This window comes from Bufo gargarizans, chromosome 8 (assembly GCF_014858855.1).
Source record: "Bufo gargarizans isolate SCDJY-AF-19 chromosome 8, ASM1485885v1, whole genome shotgun sequence".
NCBI lineage: Eukaryota > Metazoa > Chordata > Amphibia > Anura > Bufonidae > Bufo > Bufo gargarizans.
In genome coordinates this window covers 175318587-175337630 of record NC_058087.1, presented here as the reverse complement: position 1 = coordinate 175337630, position 19044 = coordinate 175318587, and positions in this window count along the sequence as shown.

Genomic DNA, 19044 nt, shown 5'->3' with positions numbered 1-19044 from the left:
CCCTTAAAAAACTCTTTGGTTGCTTTTGCAGTATGCTTTGGGTCATTGTCCATCTGCACTGTGAAGCGACATCCAATGAGTTCTGAAGCATTTGGCTGAATATGAGCGGATAATATGCCCGAAACACTTCAGAATTCATCCTGCTGCTTTTGTCAGCAATCACATCATCAATAAATACAAGAGAAGCAGTACCATTGGCAGCCATACATGCCCACGCCATGGCACTACCACCACCATGCTTCACTGATAAGGTGGTATGCTTAGGATCATGAGCAGTTCCTTTCCTTCTCCATACTCTTCTCTTCCCATCACTCTAGTACAAGTTGATCTTGGTCTCATCTGTCCATAGGATGTTGTTCCAGATCTGTGAAGGCTTTTTTAATCTTGTTTGGCAAACTCTAATCTGGCCTTCTTGTTTTTGAGGCTCACCAATGGTTTACATCTTGTGGTGAACCCTCTATTTTCACTCTGGTGAAGTCTTCTCTTGATTGTTGACTTTGACACACATACACCTACCTCCTGGAGAGTGTTCTTGATCTGACCAACTGTTGTGAAGGGTGTTTTCTTCAGCAGGGAAAGAATTCTTCGGTCATCCACCACAGTTGTTTTCCGTGGTCTTCCGGGTCTTTTCATCTGTAGGTCAACCTGGAGAAGCTAATAGCTCACCTAGGGGTGGTTGTGGTTACATATTGCAACCAAAACTCAGTTATCATAATTGAACTGAACATTGAATATAAAACCTCCTCCACCACTGACTTTTGGTGAATGAGAGCAACCTATAGAGAGATATTAACAAAAATTTTATTTATGAATTTCTATGTCAGTTAGACAATGAAGCAAGATCTGTTTGGTCTGCACGGGTTGTCCCAATGTCATATTTGTGGAAAAATTTGGCCATGACCAAAGTTCTACGACTTGTGGTTCTCTGGCTGTTACAAAAGTACAACCTCTAGACTGCTCTAAGGCTTTCAACTAGTTTGATTAAGAAAGGCCATAACTTATTTTCTGACCTTGGACAACACATTTCTAACATGGTATAGCCAATGGCTCTTCAGCTTCAACCACCATCATGACCTGACAGCCTTGACTGGACAGCTTATGATTGGTAATAGCTTATTTTACCTGGGATCACAATTTTTTGTCAATGGTCAAGACCGATGATCTCAAACCTATTGCTTTCTGACTGTTGCAAAACTATAACTCCCAGCAAAGACTTTATGAAAAAATATCCTAGGTCATAATAAGACCAGTGTTTAAGCTTTAATTGCTTACAAAGAACAAATTCCATTTGGCCACAGCTGATTTATGGAGTATCCTGGCATCATCTACTCTTTCATTACTTGAAGATTAATGTCCATCATTCCGATTTTATGCAACACCAGACATATTTAGATCATTGACACATCATTGATCATTGATGGTTGCATAGTATGACCCAAGAGTGAGAAACACAGTTAATGTATTAGATCTGATCAAACCAAGTATTTTTGTTCCATTGTAATGTCCGCCCTTCTCACAGCCCAATCTCACTCCTCAGCGGGGACATGTACAAAAGCAAATATAGCTTTGATATCTCTGCTGAAATAAGTGAATATCTCCATGGCTTCTCAGTAATGCGATTGTTGGAATCTGGAATTATTCTGTACAATGTGCCTAGCATCCACAATTTTTTCTTGTTAGTTGCCTTGTGAAATACTGTAATACATTATGTAGAATCAATAAACTATCAATATATCTACATACTGAGCTTGAGTAATGTATTGCAGTCTTAAAGTTTCTACATTTTGCTTGCTCCAGTTTGATTTTGAAAGGTTTTGAACATCTATAAAACTTGTATACAAACAAAATTAAAAATATCTATAAAAATCAAGTCACTGTGTACATACTGTAACAGCGGCTGCTATGCGCTGCTGTTCTCCTGCTTACCGCCCCGGTCCTGGGCGCCGTGTTCAGCGGTGATCTCCTGCCAGTGCTTACCCATTCACCGCTGCAGTCCTGGGCTCTGTCCTTGCAGGTACTGCCTGTTCTGGGATCCGCTCCACAGTTTCCTTTCAGCTCTGGCCACAGAATGCTTGCTGCTTCTTCCCTGCAGCACTTCCTTAAAGGCCGATGCATGTCACTTCCTGTGCTTTATGGGTTAGATCATGTGACCTCGCTGACCAATCCTAGCCCACCTGCATATGTATAGGTGTCTCTGCCCCCTTACCAGATGCCTGAGTGTCAAGGTCCTTGTGTCTTGCAAAGGTTGCTTATATCTCGGCTTGTGTTCCTGTGTAAATAACCCATGCTTGTGTTCCTGGACTCCGCTACCTGTTTGATCCCTGTCTGCTTGCCTTGACTCTTCTGTTGCCGACCCGAACTGCCTGACCTGTACCTGTGCCACCTGCCCTAATCTATTGCTTGTTTGACTTTGCCTCTGCTCTGGTACCTCCTGGTCCGCCTGGACCATCTGCCTTGTGTGCCAATCCTTCTCAAGAGGTAGCAACCTGGTGTTTCTCTCGGGAAAGCCTTTCCCCACCATCAGGGGTACTGTGAAGAACAAGGGGTTCACTTAGACAACACCCTTAGAGGAGGTAGGACGTGTGGCATAGTGGGTTCACACCCGCTGGTTCGTGACACATACATTACACACAGGAAACCAAGAGTAAGGAAAATTCAAATACCATAAATATATACAGTTCATAAATATAGCTGAACCATCCAGAGTTGACTGTTCTTTCCCAATGGTCATGGTAAAAATGTCAATGTGAAAGGTCATTAATGAACTAATACTATCTCACAACATAAAAAGTTGGTTCTCTTAAAAGGTTGTACTGACTTAATTAGGGTATCCCACTGATTTTATTAGGCACCATGTAATACTTAATTTCTCCTGTGGAGGCACTGCAGGGAAATTAAACACTTTTTGGCCTGTTCCTCCACAGATCACAGCTGAATACTGTAGTTTGAGGTGATAACCAGTGATTGCAATGGTTGGAAGAGTTTGGTTTTGTGCAAAGAAAGTCAAGGTGGTAACCTTGGAAGGATGATGTTCATAAGCCCATCACTCACCACTTCTGAGATCTACAATGGGCAAATATTATGTATCTTCCTTGAGAACAGTTCAGCAACATTCAACATTGCCGGCAGCCCTTCTTCTAAGAGCCACGAGAAACTCAAGACAAGTAAAGAAATTGTTTCCAAATGAGGCTGCTCTTGATGTCTTAGCATCTAAAGATGTGCATACTTTTTATGGCAATCCATATTGTGCAGTGTTGTTTTTTTTTTTAATATAAGGACATGATGTCTCATGTCAATTTAGGTTGATCTTTTGTAATGTTTGATTGGCATTCTTTATTTCTCTGGCACACGTCTATTGTTTTCCTCTAATGCAAGCAAAGGGGAAGACCTGATCAGAAGGTTAGTCTATATTTTTCTTCTAGAAGGTATGGGGGAAGGTGAATAAGCATTGTGTCCTTCATACCTGAAATTGGCTGTATTTGGTGGGGAAGTAGAGCCCCACTGAGGTAAGTTAGGGTATGCACATCACCTGTAGGTCAACCTGGAGAAGACGATTGCTTACCTAAGGGTGGTTCTGGTTACATATAGCAACCAAAAGTCACTTGTCATAATTGAACTGAGCATTGAAAATGAATTTTGGTGAATGAGAGCAACCTATAGGAAGACATTAACAATGAATTTCTATGTCAGTTAGACAATGAAACAGGTTCTGTTTGCTCTACATGGGTTGTCCCAAAGTCATATTTGTACAAAAATGTAAAAACATCCATCACTGCCTAGTCTAGTTAAGAAAGCACTCAACCTATTTTCCAACCAGATTTTGGCCATTGTCTTGACCAAAGTTCTCCAACTTGTGGCTCTCTGGCCGTTGCAAAAATACAACCTCCGGCATGCTCTCATGTCTTTGGACAACACATTTTTGGCCTTGGTCTAAACAGTGTTTTCCGGACCATGGCTCTCCAGCTTAAAGAGGACCTTTCACCACTCCTCACATTCCTGTTTTAATAGCTCCATGCATTTCCCATGTAATAACAATTCTGGAACATCTATTCTTATGGCTCTATGTTGTGCCGTTCCTTTATTATTTGCACTAGAAGTTATGAATGAATCGCTATTAGCCTTCAGTAAGGGTACAGAGGGGAGGTAACCAGTTGGGGGGGGGGGGGGTGTACCTGCAGAGTCTGACTCTATCCAATCAGTGCTGCCATTTGCAGACTGTGCATGTACACCCCCCAACTGGTTACCTCCCTTCTGTACCCTTACTGAAGGCTAATAGCAATTCATTCATAACTTCTAGTGCAAATAATAAAAGAATGGCACAACATAGAGCCATAAGAATAGATGCTCCAGAATTGTTAGTATGTGAGGAATGCGTGTAGCTATTAAAACTGGCATGTCAGGAGCGGTGAAGGTCCTCTTTAAACCAACAGCATGACCTGACAGCCTTGGCATAGACTATCCTCAGTCATGATGAGACCAAGTCAAGTAATGCCATTTGGCTGCAGTTGATTTATGGAGTATCTTGGCATCATCTACTCCTTCATTACTCTGAGATTAATATTCATCATTACCATTTTATATCACACTAGACATTTTTAGATAATTGACGCATTGATGGTTGCATTATATGACCCAAGAGTGAGACAAATGTCCTAGGTCATGAAAAAAAAATCCATCTGGCTACATCTACTCCTGGCATCATCTACTCTTTCATTACTTGGAGGCTAGCGTCTATCATTCCCATTTCATATCACACAAGACATTTTTAGATCACTGACACATTTATGGTTGCATCATATGACCCAAGAGTGAAAATCGCATTATTAAAGGGTTATACGAGGCTGGAAATTCCCCCCCCCCCCCCTCCCCCATATGCCCGGGTCCCTCAAACTGATTTTACTCAGGCTACTTTGACACTGGCGTTTTGAATTCCGTTTGTAAGATCCGTTTCAGCGCTCTCACAAACGGTTCAAAATGGATCAGTTCAGCACCAATGCATTCTGAATGAATAAGGATCCGTTCAGAATGCATCAGTTTGGCTCCATTCCGCCTCCATTCAGCTCTAGATGCGGACAGCAAAACTCTGCATGCAGCGTTTTGCTGTCCACCTGGCGATGCGGAGCAAAACGGATCCGTCCTGATTTACAATGTAAGTCAATGGGGACGGATCCATTTTTACTGACACAATATTGTGTAATTGAAAACGGATCCGTCCCCCATTGACTTTCAATGTAAGTCAGGACGGATCCGTTTTGACTTTGACTTTTTTTAAAAAGAATAATGCAGACGGATCCGTTCTGAACGGATACAAGCGTTTGCATTATAGGTGCGGTTCCGTCTGTGCAGATACCAGATGGATCCGCACCGAACGCAGGTGTGAAAGTAGCCTTACCTGGCTCCCGGCACTGCTCCTGGTCCCCGCTCTGCTACAGCTGCTTCTTTCAGTGTGCAGATGAAAACATCCGGTGTTGGGGGGAGCAGCTAATGGCAGGCAATGACGAAACCGGCTGGAATCCCCGTAAGGGGTTAGATTCAGCACTTAAGAGTTGCCAGGATAAACTCCTTGACATATTTGGCCCCCTCGCCAAAATCTTTGAGATGGCCGAATCGGCCAGAGTGGACGGCTCTCCGATAGATCCGGAGGAGCTTACGGGCTGGATTCAGAGAGCCATTTGTATTGTGGGCAGCACCAACTCCTCCCTGGCCATTGAACGGCGTAAAGCCATACTGTTCAAGATTGATCCGAAATTGGCCAACCTGGCACTCACTGAGGCAGGGAAGGATGCACAGGGTCTGCTTTTCGGGGATATCTTTATCAAGGACCTCAGTAGATATGTGGGAGCATTTACTGCCCTGGACAAGGCCCAGTCCTCCATGCGTAGGGTTTTTCAGGGACGGGTCTCCACTAGGGCCGGCAGTAGTAGGGGCCGTCTGGCCGGCCGTTCCAGTTTCCAGGCCCGCAGCTCGGGCAGAGGCTCCTTCACCCAGAGACCACCCTTCCAGGACCAAAGGAATCCTCCTCCATTCTCCCCGGCCAGAGGCGGCCAATGGCGTTCGAGGTCCGTTAGAGGGAATCCCAATTTCCGAAAATCCTTCGGTAAGTCTTTTCCCAGTGGGGACTTCTTTGGTTCCTTGTGTCGGGGGCAGACTCCGTCTTTGTTCCCACGTTTGGTCCAGCATTACATCAGACCCATGGGTGCTGACCACTGTGCAGGGGTTCCACATAGAACTCACGGCGTCGCCAAATCTTATCCTTTCACCCCCACCACTTCCCCTGGCGCTGCCAGACAGGGAGCTCATGGACTTAGAACTGTATTCCCTTTTTCAAAAAAGGGCGATAGAATGGGCCCCTCCCACTCCGGGGGGCGTGCTCAGCAACATTTTTCTGGTGCAGAAAAAGGGTGGGCAAATGCGTCCGGTGATAAATCTCAGTGCCCTGAACTCTGTGGTGCGCTATCGCCACTTCAAGATGGAGGGAATTCACCTCCTTCGGGACTTGCTGATCCCGGGGGACAGGATGGTGAAGCTGGACCTCAAAGATGCCTATCTGACAGTCCCAATTGCCTTTTCGTCCAGGGATCTCCTGCGCTTCCTGTGGAGGGGCGAAGTGTGGCGCTTCACTTGCCTCCCGTTCGGCCTTTCTTCGGCGCCATGGTGCTTTCCCAAGCTCCTGCGCCCGGTCATGGCCTGGCTGCGGAGTCGGGGTGTACGTCTAGTCATCTATTTAGACGACATCCTCATTATGCATCAATGTCAGTCGACGCTGCTACAACACCTCCAGTGGACCTCGAACCTCCTGACGGCTCTTGGTTTTCTGCTGAACCCCGAGAAGTCCTGCCTCACGCCGTCTCGACGGATGGAGTTCCTGGGCTTCACTGTCACGGAATGTGTACAGGTAACAAGGCAAAACAACATGCATAAATGACTCGCTGGATCCAAAAGCTAAGGAACGAAAGGGAGACCCCTGTAGAAGACCTGGCACTTTCCCTGGCTGCTCAGCCTATGCATAGATCCGAATGGTGGAGGTATGCATATCCACGAACCTTGACTATAAAGCCCTGAGCACCCTACAATAGTGAGGGGACACGACCACCGGCTCCCTACACCAGACACGGAGGGAGTCAGGGTCACCTGGGATCCAGCAAACAGCAAATAACAGATAACAGTTTAACACTTAACTTTGTGGAGGAGAGGAGAACCAGATGGGCATGCACACACACTCCAGGAAGAAATATAAGCCGCCCAGAAAAGCCTTCTGGGGAAGAATTTAAAGGGAAGCAATTAGTCCAACACATGACAGCTGAGAGAGACTAACGAGAGGAGGAGCTGAATACCACAACACAGAAACTCAAGGGGGAGGTTCTGAAAGGCCTCTGTCAGAGCTTCTCAGCTGTCTGGTTGTGACAGTACCCCTCCCTCTACGAGTGGACTCCGGACACTCAGAACCCACCTTCTCAGGATGGGACCTATGGAAAGCCCTGATGAGACGAGAGGCTTTAATGTCCGTCACTGGGACCCACATCCTCTCCTCAGGACCATACCCCTCCCAGTGAACAAGGTACTGAAGAGAACCGCGGACAAGACGAGAATCCACAATCCCAGAGACCTGAAATTCAAGATTCCCATCAACCATAATCGGAGGAGGAGGCAAAGGCGAGGGTACAATGGGTTGAACATAAGGTTTCAATAAGGACTTATGAAAAACATTATGGATCTTCCAAGTCTGAGGAAGATCAAGACGGTATGCAACAGGATTGATGACAGACAGGATTTTGTAAGGCCCAATAAACCTAGGACCCAACTTCCAGGAGGGAACCTTCAATTTGATATTCTTGGTAGACAACCACACCAGATCACCAACATTCAGGTCCGGACCAAGCACACGTCTCTTATCAGCCACACGCTTATATCTCTCACTCATGCTCTTTAGATTATCTTGAATCTTTTGCCAAATAGATGACAAAGACGAGGAGAATCTGTCCTCATCAGGTAAACCAGAAGACCCCTCTCCCGAGAAAGTCCCAAACTGTGGATGAAACCCATATGCACCAAAAAATGGTGACTTATCAGAGGACTCCTGACGACGGTTATTTAAAGCAAACTCAGCAAGGGACAAAAAAGAACACCAATCCTCTTGATTCTCCACCACAAAACAACGCAGATATGTCTCCAGATTCTGATTGACGCGCTCTGTCTGGCCATTCGACTGCGGGTGGAAAGCAGAAGAGAATGACAACCGAACCCCCAAGCGAGAACAGAAAGCCTTCCAGAATCTGGAAACAAACTGCGTGCCCCTATCAGAGACTATGTCTGAAGGAATACCGTGCAATTTGACAATGTGATCAACAAATGCCTGCGCCAGCGTCTTAGCATTGGGCAAACCAGGAAAAGGGATGAAATGCACCATTTTGCTAAAACGGTCCACCACCACCAGAATCACAGTCTTCCCCGAGGAACGAGGCAGGTCCGTTATGAAGTCCATGGACAGATGTGTCCAAGGACGGGAAGGAATGGGTAAGGGAAGGAGAGGACCTGATGGCCGTGAATGAGGGACTTTGGCACGAGCGCAAGTCTCGCAGGCTGCCACAAAACCCTCAACCAACTTACGAAGCGCAGGCCACCAGAATCTCCGAGCGATGAGATCCAGTGTGGCTCTTACCCCCGGGTGCCCAGCAAGGACCGTATCGTGGTGTTCTTTAAAAATCTTGTGTCTTAAAGCGAGAGGCACAAACAACCTCCCAGGAGGACAAAGATCAGGAGCCTCTGACTGGGCTGCCTGCACCTCTGCCTCTAATTCAGGAAAAAGAGCAGAGACCACCACACCTTCAGCCAAAATGGGACCCGGGTCTTCAAAATTCCCGCCTCCCGGAAAACAACGTGACAGGGGATCTGCCTTCACATTCTTAACTCCAGGGCGGAACGTGACAACAAAATTAAACCTAGAAAAGAACAACGACCATCTGGCCTGTCTCGGGTTCAGACGCTTGGCTGACTCCAAGTAGGCCAGATTTTTATGGTCAGTAAATACGGTAATAGGGTGTCTGGCTCCCTCTAGCCAATGGCGCCATTCCTCAAAAGCCAACTTGATGGCCAACAATTCCCTATCTCCCACATCGTAATTTCTCTCTGCGGAGGAGAGTTTTCTTGAGAAAAAGGCACACGGTCGCCAATTGGCAGGAGAGGAACCCTGAGACAAGACCGCCCCCACACCCACCTCAGAAGCATCAACCTCAACTATGAAGGGTAACGAAACATCAGGTTGCACCAAGATGGGAGCGGAAGCAAAACTCTCCTTGATATCAGAAAAAGCCTTACGCGCCTCTACTGACCAAGAAGAAAAATCTACCCCCTTTCTGGTCATATCAGTGAGTGGTTTAACAATAGAAGAATAATTCAAAATGAACTTCCTGTAATAATTGGCAAAGCCCAAAAAACGCATCAGCGCCTTTTGATTCTCAGGAAGCTCCCACTCAAGCACAGCGCGGACCTTCTCGGGGTCCATGCGAAAACCAGAAGCGGAGAGAAGAAACCCCAGAAATTGAATTTCTGGAACCGCAAACACACATTTTTCCAGTTTCGCATATAATTTATTCTCCCGCAGAATGAGCAAGACCTGACGTAAGTGTTCCTTATGAGTTTTGAAATCGGGAGAAAAAATCAAAATGTCATCCAAATACACCAATACAAATTTTCCCATCAAATGATAAAAAATGCTGTTCACGAAATGCTGAAAAACGGCTGGGGCATTCATCAAACCAAAAGGCATAACCAAGTTTTCAAAATGGCCCTCAGGGGTATTGAAGGCCGTCTTCCATTCGTCCCCTTCTCTGACCCTGACCAGGTTGTATGCCCCTCTTAAATCTAATTTGGAAAAGACTTTAGCCCCAACAACCTGGTTAAATAGGTCCGGGATCAGAGGAAGCGGATAAGGGTCACGAATAGTGATACTGTTCAGCTCCCTGAAATCCAGACAAGGTCTTAAAGAACCATCTTTTTTCTTAAAGGGATTCTGTCACCTCCCCTAAGGCAAAAAACGATTTAAAAGCAGCCATGCAGCACAGCTTACCTGGATTAGGCTGTGCTGTTCTATCTTGAAATCCGTCCAGCAGTTACTTCAAAAAACGAGTTTGATCAATAAGGAAATGCGTCCTGAAGGTGCCCAGAGGGGCGTTTTTTCTTCTTAGAGAGCCCAGTACCGCCCCTCTTTCAGTGCCCAGCCCGCCTTCCTAGTACTGTCTAACCGCCGCCCCCAGCCTGCCACAGCCTCTCCTCCCTCTCCTCCCCCTCCCTCACGCCGAACGAAGTCTCGCACAGGCGCAGTAACCACTGAGGGCTGCGCCTGTGCGATCATCAGGAGACTGAGGGCGGCAGCTTCATCTTCGTCACTGGGCATGCGCCGAGCCCAGTGACGTCCGATATTAGCTCTTTCCCTCAGTCAGTCTTGTAGGAAGCGCAGAGGATTGCCGATCGCTGCTGCACCCTGCGCTTTCTCCAGTCTGCCTGCCACAGTGAAGACGGCCAGCGATTTCTTTCCCCACCCTCCCTTCAGGAAAGAAATAAGTATTTGTTGGGGCGAATTAGGTATTATTATATTAAGTAAAGGCAGGCAGACTGGAGAAAGCGCAGGGTGCAGCAGCCGATCGGCAATCCTCTGTGCTTCCTACCAGGCTGACTGAGGGAAAGAGCTAACATCGGACGTCACTGGGCTCGGCGCATGCCCAGTAACGAAGATGAAGCTGCCGCCCTCAGTCTCCTGATGATCGCACAGGCGCAGCCCTCAGTGGGTACTGCGCCTGTGCGAGACTTCGTTCAGCGTGAGGGAGGGGGAGGAGAGGGAGGGGAGGCTGTGGCAGGCTGGGGGCGGCGGTTAGAAAGTACTAGGAAGGCGGGCTGGGCACTGAAAGAGGGGCGGTACTGGGCTCTCTCAGAAGAAAAAAACGCCCCTCTGGGCACCTTCAGGACGCATTTCCTTATTGATCAAACTCGTTTTTTTAAGTAACTGCTGGACGGATTTCAAGATAGAACAGCACAGCCTAATCCAGGTAAGCTGTGCTGCATGGCTGCTTTTAAATCGTTTTTTGCCTTAGGGGAGGTGACAGAATCCCTTTAACAAAGAAAAAACCAGCGGCAACAGGTGACTTCGAGGGTCGTATGTGTCCCTTTCTCAGACTCTCAGAGATATAAGCACGCATAGCGATCCTCTCAGGTTGGGAAAGATTGTATAAACGAGATTTAGGCAGCTTGGCGTCTGGGATGAGATTAATAGGGCAATCGTACTCCCTGTGCGGGGGCAAATCCTGAACTCCACTCTCAGAGAAGACATCCGAAAATTCAGAGAGAAAAGATGGTATAGTCTTAGTAGCAACCTCAGAAACAGATGTCGTGAGGCAATTCTCTCTGCAAAAGTCACTCCAACCATTTATTTGCTTCGCTTGCCAATCAATGGTGGGGTTATGCTTAGTGAGCCAGGGCAGCCCCAACACCAGAGGGGTGGGCAAACCGCTAAGGACGAAACATGACACATCCTCAACATGAGCATCACTCACAATTAAACGGATATTGTGAACTATGCCCTTTAATGATTTCTGAGAAAGTGGAGCGGAATCGATAGCAAAAACCGGAATATCCTTTCTCAAAGCGCACACCTGGAAACCATGAGTTATCGCAAATTGATTATCAATGAGATTGACCGCTGCTCCACTATCCACAAAAATCTCACAAAAAATGTTCTTGCTCTCTAGCGCCACCCTAGCCGGCAGGACAAAACGGGAACTACAAGCAAACGGAAAACCTTCAATTTCCGCCTCAACCCTGCCAATAGTAACAGACGGAACATTTTTCAAAGATTTTTTTCCTGTTTGTTTCTTTATTACTCCCAGAGAACTGCCTGAATCTCCTAGAGGGACAAATATTTGCCAAATGATTAATACCTCCACAACAAAAACAAACCGTCCCATGCGGGCTGAATCTTCTATTGTCAGAAGCAATCAACCCCAGCTGCATGGGCTCCTGCTCAGAAGGGGCTGACAGCGACTGAGACCCCTGCGCACAGAATGGGACCGCTGCACAGTCCTGGGACCGAGTATGACAGGAAGGAGAGATCTCTCCTCTCTCTCTAAGACGCCTGTCAATACGAACGGCCTGAGACATAGCAGAGTCCAAAGAAATAGGCCTTTCATGAAAGGCAAATGCATCTTTCAATCCCTCTGAAAGACCATGGCAAAATTGACTTCGGAGTGCAGCATCATTCCAACCAGTATCAGCTGCCCATCTCCGAAATTCTGAGCAGTATATTTCTGCGGATTGTTTACCCTGGCATAAGAGACGTAGTCTAGACTCCGCCAGAGCAATACGATCCGGATCATCATATATCTGACCCAGGGCTAAAAAGAATTCATCCACTGAACGGAGAGGCCGTGCCCCCTCCGGCAGCGAAAAGGCCCAGGACTGAGCGTTACCTCTGAGCAGCGATATAATGATCCCCACCCTCCGTTCCTCATCTCCAGAGGAAAGGGGAAGAAGGCGAAAATGGAGTTTGCAAGCCTCTCTAAAACGCACAAAATTCTCACTACCCCCGGAGAACGTATCCGGGAGCGAGATCTTAGGCTCAGAACAAGCTCCATGAACGCAAGCTGAACCGGTCACTTGAAGCTGAGAAAAAGTCTTACGGAGGTCAGCTACCTCCAATGAAAGACCCTGGAAGCGTTCAGCCAAAAGTGAAACCGGATCCATGCTTAAGACGGTTTTGGCGGCTTATAATGTCACGGAATGTGTACAGGTAACAAGGCAAAACAACATGCATAAATGACTCGCTGGATCCAAAAGCTAAGGAACGAAAGGGAGACCCCTGTAGAAGACCTGGCACTTTCCCTGGCTGCTCAGCCTATGCATAGATCCGAATGGTGGAGGTATGCATATCCACGAACCTTGACTATAAAGCCCTGAGCACCCTACAATAGTGAGGGGACACGACCACCGGCTCCCTACACCAGACACGGAGGGAGTCAGGGTCACCTGGGATCCAGCAAACAGCAAATAACAGATAACAGTTTAACACTTAACTTTGTGGAGAGGAGAACCAGATGGGCATGCACACACACTCCAGGAAGAAATATAAGCCGCCCAGAAAAGCCTTCTGGGGAAGAATTTAAAGGGAAGCAATTAGTCCAACACATGACAGCTGAGAGAGACTAACGAGAGGAGGAGCTGAATACCACAACACAGAAACTCAAGGGGGAGGTTCTGAAAGGCCTCTGTCAGAGCTTTTCAGCTGTCTGGTTGTGACATTCACGGTGGACTCTGTTGCGGAATCTCTCAGTCTTCCATCAGAGAAGTTGCGGACGATCCGCAAGGAGTTGAGACATGCCCTCTCAGCTACATCCCTATCCCTACGCCACCTGGCTCGCATCATTGGCCTGCTGGTGTTCCTCGCTCCCCTCCATTATCGGGCCCTACAGTTTCTGAAGATTGCCCACCTTCGTACCGGGGCCTCGTTCGCGGACGCGGTGGTTCTGGATCAAGAAGCTCGGGAGGAACTTCGTTGGTGGATATGCAACTTGGAAGCCTGGAACGGCAGAGCGATCTTCGGATTTCAACTGGAATTCACGGTGGAGTCGGACGCGAGTCTCCAGGGCTGGGGTGCCCACTGCGAGGGTATTTCCACAGGGGGTCGATGGTCGGAGGCCGAGAGCCAACTTCACATCAACGCTCTGGAACTCCTGGCGGGCTCCTTTGCCATCCGGAGTTTTACCAATGGCATCGCACATGCATGCATCCGTTTACGCATGGACAATGTGTCGGCAGTCCGCTATGTCAATCACCTGGGCGGCACCCAATCGGCTACCTTGGCTCGACTGGCGAAAGAGTTTTGGTCCTACTGTCTTTCCAGGGACATCATGGTTCAGGCGGAGTACCTTCCGGGTCTACACAACTTCCGGGCGGATCGGAGTTCCCGATGCTTCACGGACGGCAGCGACTGGAGGCTAGCACCGGAGATGTTCTCCACAATCTCGGACACCTGGGGTCCATGCGCCATAGACCTCTTTGCGTCACGGCTCAATACTCACTTGCCCAGGTTCTTCAGCTGGCGCCCGGATCCGGAGGTGGAGGCGGTGGATGCGTTTCTCCAGGACTGGTCATCAGCTCTACACTACGCGTTTCCACCTTTTGCCATGATCCCGAGGATGCTGCTGCAGACTCGTCGTCAGGTTGCAGAATTGGTGGTGGTGCTCCCCTTCTGGGGGACTCAAGCCTGGTACCCGATCCTTCTGGAACTCCTGGTGGACGTGCCTCTCCTCCTTCCGGGTCAGACGAATCTCCTCCAGGGCCCTCTGGGTGTTCCTCACCCCCTGCTGAACGACGGCTCCCTTCAACTTCTGGCGTGCCGAATCTCAGGACTCCCGGAGAGGTCGAGGGCATTTCGGAGGCAACTAGACGCCTCCTGGACAACGCTTGGGCTCCCAGCACCCGAAAATCTTACCGGGCAGCTTGGGGATCTTGGGTTAGCTGGTGCGTGGAACGGAACCTTGATCCCATTTCGGCACCTGTGACCCATTTATTGCAATTCATTACGTCTCTTTTTGAAGCAGGAAAAGCTTATCGGACCATTAATTTGTTCAGTTCGGCGATTTCTTCAACTCATCAGGGTTTTGATGGCGTTCCGGCGGGTCAACACCCTTCGGTGTCACGCCTGCTACGTGGATCACGCTTGGCTCGGCCTCCTCGGCCACGCTTCACCACTACGTGGGACGTATTCCATGACGTAAAGTCATAGTTTTATTAAAGACACGGAGGCGAGTATTGCCCGCCCTGGGTTCTTCCTGCCCGCCCTTTTATTGTGTGATTATTATTGGACTGTTTACATTGTCTTTTATTGTTATTTATTACGTATATTTATGTTATTGATTATTTATTGATTATTTATGTTTCTCTTTATCAGCGACCTTACGGTGTACGACCATTTCCAGGGTCGATCTGGTTCGTTTTCTGCCTGTTTTCTTACACTGGCTATATTATTTGCTCTGTTTCAGGCTGAATTTTCCGCGGAGTATGGAATTCAACGTTGTTCCAGGTTTCCTGAGGTGTTAGCCAAGTTGGCTTGATTCTACAGTTTGATGGACCAGAATGGTTGTCGGTTCTAGGGTCCAGTTCCAGTTTCCGGTTGCGGTTCCAGTTACGGTTATGCGGTTGGTGTCGTGGATACAAAGAAAGAGGAAGATACTGAAGAGGACACTGCTTATTATAGGATCTGTCAGGGGAGGGTCCTTTATTGTTATGATTATGTAAACTTCTTCTTTGCTGCTATTGGTGGAAAGTAAAGAAGGAGATAGCAATATGAGCCTCCGTGTCTTTGATAAAACTATGACTTTACGTCATGGAATAGGGAAATCATTTAGTTACATCCTGTATTATACTCCAGAGCTGCACTCACTATTCTGCTGGTGCAGTCACTGTGTACATACATTACTTATCCTGTACTGATCCTGAATTACATACTGTATTATACTCCAGAGCTGCACTCACTATTCTGCTGGTGGAGTCACTGTGTACATACATTACTTATCCTGTACTGATCCTGAGTTACATCCTGTATTATACTCCAGAGCTGCACTCACTATTCTGCTGGTGGAGTCACTGTGTACATACATTACTTATCCTGTACTGATCCTGAGTTACATCCTGCATTATACTTCAGAGCTGCACTCACTATTCTGCTGGTGCAGTCACTGTGTACATACATGACTTATCCTGTACTGATCCTGCGTTACATCCAGTACTATACTGCAGAGCTGCACTCACTATTCCGCTGGTAGTCGAAATCTCTTACCATTCCTTGCTGGATCATTGTCTCAATTAGTATTTGTAAGCGTAATCTTTACATTAGCTTCTGTAAAGAAATCTAAGGTAGGATAAACTAACTACCCTATGTATATGATAGCAAAGGTCTGGATGCTTGGGTGCCTGAAGGGGTGGCAACAATCCATTCTGCTGAAAATGGAATCTTTGCACCAGTTATGAAAATCTTTGCTACGACTGCATTAGTCTGCTCCAGTGCCATATCCTAAAGGGGTGATTCAGGGTTTGCAGTCACACCTTGCCATATTCCCTATGCTACCCAAAGCTCCCTCTGAAACATACAAAGACTGAATTATTATATTCTTGACTGCATCTCTACTGGTGCCTGGACATTCTGAGATACAGCTAGTGGCTCCTCTATGGATGATGCACATACGTACAGTACAGACCAAAAGTTTGGACACACCTTCTCATTCAAAGAGTTTTCTTTATTTTCATGACTATGGAAATTGTAGATTCACACTGAAGGCATCAAAACTATGAATTAACACACGTGGAATTATATACATAACAAAAAAGTGTAAAAAAAACTGAAAATATGTCATATTCTAGGTTCTTCAAAGTAGCCACCTTTTGCTTTGATTACTGCTTTGCACACTCTTGGCATTCTCTTGATGAGCTTCAAGAGGTAGTCACCTGAAATGGTCTTCCAACAGTCTTGAAGGAGTTCCCAGAGATGCTTAGCACTTGTTGGCCCTTTTGCCTTCACTCTGCGGTCCAGCTCACCCCAAACCATCTCGATTGGGTTCAGGTCCGGTGACTGTGGAGGCCAGGTCATCTGGCGCAGCACCCCATCACTCTCCTTCATGGTCAAATAGCCCTTACACAGCCTGGAGGTGTGTTTGGGGTCATTGTCCTGTTGAAAAATAAATGATGGTCCAACTAAATGCAAACCGGATGGAATAGCATGCCGCTGCAAGATGCTGTGGTAGCCATGCTGGTTCAGTATGCCTTCAATTTTGAATAAATCCCCAACAGTGTCACCAGCAAAGCACCCCCACACCATCACACCTCCTCCTCCATGCTTCACGGTAGGAACCAGGCATGTAGAGTCCATCCGTTCACCTTTTCTGCGTCGCACAAAGACACGGTGGTTGGAACCAAAGATCTCAAATTTGGACTCATTAGACCAAAGCACAGATTTCCACTGGTCTAATGTCCATTCCTTGTATTCTTTAGCCCAAACAAGTCTCTTCTGCTTGTTGCCTGTCCTTAGCAGTGGTTTCCTAGCAGATATTCTACCATGAAGACCTGATTCACACAGTCTCCTCTTAACAGTTGTTCTAGAGATGTGTCTGCTGCTAGAACTCTGTGTGGCATTGACCTGGTCTCTAATCTGAGCTGCTGTTAACCTACGATTTCTGAGGCTGGTGACTCGGATGAACTTATCCTCCGCAGCAGAGGTGACTCTTGGTCTTCCTTTCCTGGGGCGGTCCGCATGTGAGCCAGTTTCTTTGTAGTGCTTGATGGTTTTTGTGACTGCACTTGGGGACACTTTTAAAGTTTTCCCAATTTTTCGGACTGACTGACCTTCATTTCTTAAAGTAATGATGGCCACTCCTTTTTCTTTACTTAGCTGCTTTTTTCTTGCCATAATACAAATTCTAACAGTCTATTCAGTAGGACTATCAGCTGTGTATCCACCTGACTTCTCCACAACGCAACTGATGGTCCCAACCCCATTTATAAGGCAAGAAATCCCACTTATTAAACCTGACAGGGCACACCTGTGAAGTGAAGACCATTTCAGGTGACTACCTCTTGAAGCTCATCAAGAGAATGCCAAGAGTGTGCAAAGCAGTAATCAAAGCAAAAGGTGGCTACTTTGAAGAACCTAGAATATGACATATTTTCAGTTGTTTCACACTTTTTTGTTATGTATATAATTCCACATGTGTTAGTTCATAGTTTTGATGCCTTCAGTGTGAATCTACAATTTTCATAGTCATGAAAATAAAGAAAACTCTTTGAATGAGAAGGTGTGTCCAAACTTTTGGTCTGTACTGTAGGTCACGTTGTCCACACCATAAACGTCGAATAGGTGCTCGCTCGGTCATTTCTATAACTCCTGTAGAAATGAATGGAGAAAACTAGGCACATGTGTGGCCACCTTCACCGAGTCAGGGGTTGGGCTCCCTCTTTCGGAAGATAGATAGATATGCTATAAATGCCAACAATGAGAACAGTAAACACCCTTTTAGCAAGTCAAGTGGTAAGACAAGTTTAACATTTTGACTTCCCACCACCAGGGGTGCACCACCAATGAGGCCAGCTGAGGCGATCACCTCAGGCAGCACCAGGTAGGGGCAAGGGGTGGCAGCGGAAGGGCCATGGGCAATTAGCGCTTTCATTGTGGCAAAGGGGTTAGGTTAAGAAATTAGCAAGAGGGGCGCTGTTTCAGTTTTTGCCTCAGGCAGCAGAAAGGCTAGGTGCACCCCTGCCCACCACTAGATATGGCTATCCTTAATTGGGTTGTATTCTCTATGCCATCTGTTTTGCCTTAAAGGGGTTGTCCAGCATTTTACAAGTTCGGGATAGGCCATCCCAATCCAACACCCTATGTCCCCAACAATCAACTGGTCTGCAGTATCTCCGGTATTTAAACTACACAACTACGTCAACTGTAATAGTGGATGGAGCTGCTTACTGCAGCCACTTAAGTAAATGTGAACAACAATGTGGCAACCAGCTCCGTCCACTACAAACTGGACAGAGCTGTGTAGTTCTGGTGGCAACTTCCACCTCCCAAGCTACTCTGAAACAGCTGATCGGTGGAGGTGCGGGGTATTGGACATCTTGCAAAATCCTGAACAACCTCTTTAATAGGGTGAATCCAGTTCTGCAGGAAACCCAGAAGGTCACATTTGAGACGTTCCAATGGAAAGAGCACCTATGGTAGTTACTGATATAGAAATGCTGACTACATAATTGTAGTCTGACCTCAAACTAGGAAAGTTATCCAACCTGTCATAACTAGAAAGCAAGTGATAGTAACTTACAAATGGGCCACACTTACAGGTGGCATCTAAACATTTTGCATTACTGAGGCATCTAAACATTTTGCATTAATAGTAAATAGAACTGATCTTAGCAGTAAAAAATTCACAGATCGGCAAACACCATATAGCCGTGTAAATGAGCTCTGTGGCACTGGCTGAACTCAATGCCCTGCTCTCTGATAGAGTTAAA